This window comes from Galeopterus variegatus, unplaced genomic scaffold, assembly GCF_000696425.1.
Source record: "Galeopterus variegatus unplaced genomic scaffold, G_variegatus-3.0.2 Scaffold3462, whole genome shotgun sequence".
In the NCBI taxonomy this organism is placed as follows: domain Eukaryota; kingdom Metazoa; phylum Chordata; class Mammalia; order Dermoptera; family Cynocephalidae; genus Galeopterus; species Galeopterus variegatus.
The window spans coordinates 59,911-65,580 of NW_007729573.1; the positions used below are offsets into that span (position 1 = coordinate 59,911).

General features: G+C 44.5%; 1 pseudogene; it reads right to left on the reverse strand.

Annotated features, from left to right (window-relative positions):
• Positions 1–637: 637 nt before the first annotated feature.
• The window catches only part of LOC103600794, a 26,161-nt pseudogene continuing 21,128 nt past the window's right edge, over positions 638–5,670 (reverse strand).

The window sequence follows — 5,670 nt, forward strand, 5'->3', positions numbered from 1 at the left end:
GCTCAGCCAGTGAGCAGGAACCGGTCTGTATGTGGGATCCGAACCCTCGGGCGGGAGCGCCGCCACGCTTCCCAAGCGGCGCACTATCCAGTGCGCCACCGGGCCGGCCCTAGACCAGTGAACTCTTAAGGTGACGCTTGACAACAGTAGGTACCATATGCTTTATTAATTCTTTGGTTGTCCTAATCCCTTCTCCCCAACTAGATCATAAGATTTTTTGGTTGTTTTTTGTTTTTTAAGAATTTTAAAAATTTAATGAGAAATTTTTTAAAAAATACAAATAGAAGTCCATTTTCTTTAATGTTGTATGAGTGAAACAAAACAAGTATGAGTAAATAAAATATTCTCACATTTGTTTACACCGCTATCTTGTGCTTCTAAAAAATACAAATAGAAGTCCATTTTCTTTAATGTTGTACAAAACAAGTATGAGTAAATAAAATATTCTCACATTTGTTTACACCGCTATCTTGTGCTTCATGTTAACTTTACTATTCAAACAATAGAAAGTAGGCGGCAATTTAGGGATCAGGAAAGAGATAAAACCAAAACACTTTTCTACCACATTTATTCGTCTGTACTGTGTATAGCTGTGCTCACAGAGACGGCTTCTTTTACTTCTTCACTGTGCAGGAACTCAGTTGTATATAAAATAGAACCTGCTCAACAGTGGAGGGAGACTAGAAATGAAGGGTCCACACCCTAGTGCATTGTCATACAATTCAAACAGTGGTGCAGCTACCAGCTTGTACTTTTTAGTGACCCCAAACAAGGCTTTCTCTTGAAGTAGAACCAGAAACAATTTCTTATGTTCCTTAGGTTTTGTAATATGTGCAAGAATATACTGAGGAGGCTCAAAATTTGGTCTCCACCAGTTACCAATGCAGTCATCAATGACCAAGTCTTGCAGGACTGACTCCATCTTGATGACCCAGTATGTCTGTCGTTAAGCATTTTAGTCCTTCAACTTCATCTTCTCCTGGGGTTAAGTTCACCACGGGGTAATGTGAAGAAAGTTGTTCCCAGCTGCGGCAGTCAGCTGCATTCAGAATCCCTTCTACAGTCCTCATTCCATTATATCAAATTCCTCCCTCGTGCACAGAAATCTGGCTGCAACAGAGCTGTCCTTCCCATTGAGAGGCTCTTTGTACCGGAAGTATAATTGGTAAGATGGTATAGGTTGATGGTGCGCTGCAGGGTGAGGGGCTTGGTCTGCTGGATGTATTTGTTGCCAAACTCGATTGGGCGGTGCCACAGACGTGCTGGTAACCTCTGGCACTAGCGGTGAGCAGAAAGGGGAAGGAAGGGGATACTTTCCCCCTGCGGGTAGCTGTTATCCACGTCCCGCTCAACAGCCACTGCCCGCCATCAACAGGAGACCGCAAGAGGCTAAATCGTGTTTTTTAAAGGAGGATGCCCTGACATCATCCATTCGTCTCTCCTAGAGAATCTAGCATGGTGTTAGACTTCAAATAAGCAATTACACCTCCAGTTGCAGCAGAAAGTAATGGACAGAGTTTTCATTTGAACAGAAACTAGTTTCTTTCCCTACCTTGGATTAAATTATGGTGCTGGTAACCTAACGCATTTCACTTGTCTGGTTTGTAACGTGGTAGTGACTGATAGGGACCCCACACAATGCCAGTCACCTTTTATTCTCTGAGGCAGGCAGCCTGGAGGGATGAGGGTTGAGGACCTGAGGGAGAACAGGCAAAGCACCACAGCTGCCTTTTGTTCCAGCAGATGCCATCCCTCCTACAGAGCAGAATCATCCAGATCACAGGGCTCCTGTGGGAAGCAGGTGTGCAGAACTCCATGTTCTATCTAGAGAGGGGAGGGTAGTTTGCTGGGTGTCCGCTGTCCCTTCCTCCACCATCCTTCCCCCATACTCTGCATACAGATGCTGCTGCCTGAAATAAAAGTTCTTCCAATTATTTTAGTGTCTATGCCAAGGTCACTTTCTTGTACTCATTTTAGAAGATTTCTCTGAAGCTCAGGTCAAGATCTCTGCTCTCAAAGGAAGCACGTCGACATTCCTTCCCCTTGTTGCCCCTCACATCATGGCAACCACTCACAACATGTGTTTATCTAGAAAGCCCCAGGCAGCCAACATGTTCAGACAAGCCAAACAGAAAACTCCACTGTGCGCAGGAGAATGGAGTTTTTGGCATGCCCTGTGCCCCTGAATATAGCAATGGTTTTTCTACGAAGATACATTTCCCTTCAAGGCTGTGTTCCCACAAGTGTATAGAGAGACATACGCGTGCACACTCCCGACTTAACTGCCTTTTCTCCCTTGTTCATGAAAGGATTCATAGAGGAGAGGACACTTCTGGTGTGTCCAAGTGAGAACAAATCTATCACTCACTCTTCCTCTGACTTCTTTCAATTTGACGGTGAAGTCTGAGTCAAAGGGAACACTTCCATGCCCATAAAGGAGAAACCAAGAGTCAAGTAGCTGCGAATGATTAAATCACACATTTTAACCATTGCTTCTGTGTCACAACTCTTTTCCCTGCAGCACCCCTGTAATTGTGCTACGGCACCGTTTATTATTTACAATTGCCTTATTTTCTTCTGAGATCAGGCTTTGTTTATAAGTCCATTCAAGACTGGTCGTACTTCACCTAAGGGTCAGCTGAAGCGTCCGTGTAATCTGCTGCATGTCAAATGTCATTACATTACAAGCTCCAAAACCAGCACATAAAGAAATATATTCACCTAAATTCAAAGAAGCTGCAATATCTCTTAACAGAAACTTAATGTCTACAAGGACATGTCAAAGAGAAAGAAACAACAATCCCACAGTTTACTCTGCTGTCTACCGTGTGTGGCAGTCATCTCCGGTACAAGAATATTTATGTAGACTTTGTGGGAGTCTTGCTAATTGTAATTATGATTGCTTACTCCAGTTTCCAAGGTAACAGTTGTCACTGCAGTGCTTCACTGCCAACTCAGTTTCCATTCTCCTGCTGATATAACAAATATTATGTGACATTTTAACTGAAAATATCTGTAAATGGGTGTCTGAGTGTGATGTGTTTCTTTAAAAGGGAAGGAAAACAATTATTAGCTTTTCATTATTCATCCCAGTGGCATATTTGATCAGTATTACTTCAATATTATATTCAGAAAGGAGTGGACTGGGGTCCCATAAGGTCTTGGAGTTAGAGGCTCTAGGTTCTGATCCTGCCTCTCTGGTGATACCCATGACCTAGATTCAATAGCCAGGAGCTTGTCCAGAAACTGTGACATAGCAAAGGAAGCCCCGCCCATGGGTGTCCCTGCTCCACCCCTTATTTCCCCAGGGTGCACTTCTCACATGTAAGGGGTGGGGCCTGAGGGAGAACAGGCAAAGCACGTGCTCTCCACGGTGGCTACTTTCTGTGCTCCCCATCCCCCCAAAAGCGGAATCATCCAGAGAGCAGGTCAGAAATACCTTGCAAACAGGAGATGCACCTGCAATCGATTCTGTAAAGACTGGAATGAAGAAACTTTTCCTCAGCCCCATACTGCTGCCTCCAGTCAGCTTCTGGCCCACTCTGAGGTCACTTCCTGCCTTGGCAGGAGATGTACATGTAGCCTAGGTAATTCATGTACATAGTATATCTCTATTTAATGTGAATATGCACACAATGCCAAGATCTCCCATTGCTCTTGGGGGGTCATGATGCTGGAGCCACAGCTCCTTGCTAGCCAATATGGGTGAATGTGTCACCCAAAGGTCCATGTATTAGAAACCTAACCCCCACTGTGACAGTGTTAAAAGGCTGGGAAATCCTATTATGATAATTGAAAGGTGCAGCCCTGGAGAGGGGATTAGATTGCAAGGACTGCACCCTTGTGAATGGATTGATCCATTTGTGGAATAATGGGCATGGTTCTGATGGCTTTAAAAGGAGAGCTAGTGAGGAGGTTAACTCTCTCTTGTCCAGCCATTTTGCCATGTGATTCCCTGCATCGCTGTGTTAGTCTGTTTTTGTTGCTTATAACAAAATATATGGAACCGGGTAATTTATAAGAAAACAAAATGTAGTGTTTACAGTTTCTGAGGTTAGGAAGTCCAAAGTCCATCTGGTGGTGGCGACAGTGATCCAGGGGTCTCACATTGCAAGATGGTGGAAGCAGAGAGAGCAAGAGAGAGAGAAAGACAGACTCTCCTCTTCTTTTAAAGCCCTCAGAACCACGACCCTGACCACCATTTTTAATCCATTCACTACTACATGGTCCTACAATCCAATCACCACTTCCTTCAAGGCTCCACCTTTCAATTACCAAACTAGGATTTCCCGCCCTCTTAACAGTCACAGTGGGGGCTAAATTTCTAATACATAAAACTTGGGGGACACAATTCAAGCTTCAGGGGGTTTTGGGGGGACATAATTCAATCCAATACAATCGCTGTGAAGAGTTGTCACCCACCAAGTCCCTCACCAGATGTATTCCCCAGACTTTGGACTTCTCAATCTCTGAAATATTGTTCCTTTACAAATTATCCAGTTCCGTTATGTGCAACAGAAACAGACTAAAACACTAGCCTTTGCCATATTTCTCATTTCCACTGGAATTTCTCAACCCTGCCTCCTTACAAGCTGAATTCCTAACCCATGACCTGACTTTGACCTGGCTTCTAGATTCCACTTGCTGAACTTACCTATCCAGGATGCAGAGCTGCTCTTCACCTCTGGCAGTTGTGTATTTTCTGACTCCTGGTCCCCACCACCTAAGGTGTTCCCAGTCACCTACGCATCTCGAGCTATCCCCTGTTCCTCTTCAATTCTCTTTGCTTTGTTTCACCTGTAATCTCCTAGTGGTCAGAATCATGCCTCTCACCTTTTCTCTACTGTCCCATTAGATATGGTAAGCATATAATAAATAATTGATCAATTAAATATCAGCGAACATTCAATGTTGCATATATGAAACAGTTCAAAGTACAAACTGAGTCAGAGCATCTTCAAACCTCCAAAAACTTCCCTTGTACCTCCATGATATCATAGTATAAAATAGTGCTTAAAGCAATGATTCGCAACCATGCAAGAGCAAGAAATCTCCTCTGGGGTTTATTAAAAATACGTAATATCCAAAATTTGAACTGGTTCTGTGAACATATTAAAAATTATAGTTAGTTTTATTTTTTTTTTCCCCTTTTTGTCTTTTTTCGTGACCGGCAACGGATCGCAACCCTCGGTGTTGCTCCCGCCCCTCGCTCAGCCAGTGAGCGGCCGTATAGTTAGTTTTATTAGGTGTGATGCTATCACTGTGGTTAAGTTTTTTAAGACTCCATTATCAGGCCGGCCCAGTGGTGCACTGCTACAGTGCGCCGCTTGGGAGCGCAGTGGCGCTCCCGCCGAGGGTTCGGATCCCACATACAGACCGGTTCCCGCTCACTGGCTGAGCGAGGTGCGGGCGCGACACTGAGGGTTGCAATCCATTGCCGGACACGAAAAAAAAAAAGGAAAAAAAAAAGACTCCATTATCATTCATAATGCAGACTAAAGTATTTGTTTAAAAAACTATGTCTGGGGGCTGGCCCTGTGGCTCACTCGGGACAGTGCGGTGCTGGTAGCACCGAGGCCGTGGGTTCGGATCCTATATGGGGATGGCCAGTGCGCTCACTGGCTGAGCATGGTGCAGAGAGGGTTGAGATCCCCCTACCGGTCAGGGAAA